The following is a 2,521-nucleotide window of genomic DNA, read 5'->3' as shown; positions in this document are numbered from 1 at the left end:
AAGCTGCGCCAGTGGAACTCCAACACGCATTACAAGAGTTCTCCATACATGGACGAATAAGGCCCATGTGCTGAAGATATTCAGTGTAGTTGAGGGGGGAACAGTTAAATGTCATTGAAAAAAATGAGATGACTGATAGATAGAGAAATTGCGACATTAAGGCATTAAAAACGACTAAGTTTTCTATGCCCCAATAAAAAAATTTTGATAGATCAGACGTCAAGGGGTCTGCGGCGTCCCTGCACGATGTCTTAAATTTCTGAAGGGCTGGTCTTCTCTAAAAAAAAAAAAAAAAAGAACGTGAAAAAGTTTAGTGTGGTATCGTCAGTGTAGGAATGCATAGGGCAAGAAGTTTGGTTTAGAAGATCACTGATGAATAATATGAAGAGAGTGGGTGACTGACAGAATTCCAAGGAACCCCATTGTAAATACATTTAGGAGAAGAGCAGTGGCCGTCTACCACAGCAGCAATAGAGCAGTCAGAGAGGAAACTTGAGATGAAGTTGCAGAGGGAAGGATAAAGACCGTAATAAGGTACTCTAAAAATCAATGCTGTGTGACGATTCTATTAAAAGCTTTTGATATGTTTTGGGCAACAGAAAAACTTTCACCATAATATTTAAAAGAGGATGACCAAGACTCAGTAAGAAAAACTGGATGATCAACAGTATAGCGGCTTTGAGGAAAGACATACTGGTGATCAGAAAGAAGATTGCAAAGTGACATGTTTAATAATCTTCCTATTGAAGATAGATTAAAATACTTTTGATATGCAAGTAACTAAAGACATAGTTGGTATTTTGACCAATTAAAACGGTCACCCTTTTTTAGGAATAGGCTGAATGTAGACAAACTTCCAGCAAGAAGAAAAGGTAGAAATCAACAGACAGAGTTGAAAGAGTTCTAGAGAAAAATATAAAGCGCACGAGATTCAGGTGATGGAGGGCTCACATAACTTTTCTGGCTACTTTTTTATCATGCATAGCGCTCAGCACACAGGGAGGAGTCTCTGACATTGCAGAAGTAATCATTCCCCAAAAAATCTACATAATACCTCCTCTGGTCTCCCCAATTAACAGAGGCGACGACAAAGACACATCTCCTTTGGGATATCCTGAGGAGGGATTGGAGAAATAGGAAAATATTCATATATAAGAATGTGATCAGAGAAGCCCAACGGAAAAGATGGGGTAAAAGCATAATGAAAAGTATTCAAGGTAAGAAAATGTTAAGAATGTTGGAGGTATCTCCAAGATAGTCAGGAATACGAGTATGATTTTGTACGAGTTGCTCTAAGTCTTGTGGGATAGCGAAGTTGAAAGATATTTCTCCAGGATGTTCAATGAAGGAAGAGGAAAGCCAAAGCTGGTTGTGAACATTGACATCTCTAGGAATTGAGGTCTCCACAAAATTACAGATAGACAGAATATTCTCCACTTTTAAGGAAAAATAGTCAAATAATTTTCTATAGTCAGAGTTAAGGAAGGGATAAACAACACAAATAGATATTTTTAGAGATTCAGATTGGATTAAAAACAGGCTACACTTCTTTGTGAGCTGCATTATAGTCGCCACGCGTTCCCAACTGAGAGAGAGAGAGAGAGAGAGAGAGAGAGAGAGAGAGAGAGAGAGAGAGAGAGAGAGAGAGAGAGAGAGAGAGAGAGAGAGAGAGAGAGAGAGAGAGAGAGAGAGAGAGAGAGAGAGAGAGAGAGAGAGAGAGAGAGAGAGAGAGAGAGAGAGAGAGAGAGAGAGAGAGAGAGAGAGAGAGAGAGAGAGAGAGAGAGAGAGAGAGAGAGAGAGAGAGAGAGAGAGAGAGAGAGAGAGAGAGAGAGAGAGAGAGAGAGAGAGAGAGAGAGAGAGAGAGAGAGAGAGAGAGAGAGAGAGAGAGAGAGAGAGAGAGAGAGAGAGAGAGAGAGAGAGAGAGAGAGAGAGAGAGAGAGAGAGAGAGAGAGAGAGAGAGAGAGAGAGAGAGAGAGAGAGAGAGAGAGAGAGAGAGAGAGAGAGAGAGAGAGAGAGAGAGAGAGAGAGAGAGAGAGAGAGAGAGAGAGAGAGAGAGAGAGAGAGAGAGAGAGAGAGAGAGAGAGAGAGAGAGAGAGAGAGAGAGAGAGAGAGAGAGAGAGAGAGAGAGAGAGAGAGAGAGAGAGAGAGAGAGAGAGAGAGAGAGAGAGAGAGAGAGAGAGAGAGAGAGAGAGAGAGAGAGAGAGAGAGAGAGAGAGAGAGAGAGAGAGAGAGAGAGAGAGAGAGAGAGAGAGAGAGAGAGAGAGAGAGAGAGAGAGAGAGAGAGAGAGAGAGAGAGAGAGAGAGAGAGAGAGAGAGAGAGAGAGAGAGAGAGAGAGAGAGAGAGAGAGAGAGAGAGAGAGAGAGAGAGAGAGAGAGAGAGAGAGAGAGAGAGAGAGAGAGAGAGAGAGAGAGAGAGAGAGAGAGAGAGAGAGAGAGAGAGAGAGAGAGAGAGAGAGAGAGAGAGAGAGAGAGAGAGAGAGAGAGAGAGAGAGAGAGAGAGAGAGAGAGAGAGAGAGAGAGA

The sequence above is a fragment of the Portunus trituberculatus genome, chromosome 42 (genome assembly GCF_017591435.1).
Source record: "Portunus trituberculatus isolate SZX2019 chromosome 42, ASM1759143v1, whole genome shotgun sequence".
NCBI classification, from domain to species: domain Eukaryota; kingdom Metazoa; phylum Arthropoda; class Malacostraca; order Decapoda; family Portunidae; genus Portunus; species Portunus trituberculatus.
The sequence above is the reverse complement of the archived record's forward strand: the minus strand, read 5'-3'. Positions refer to the sequence as shown.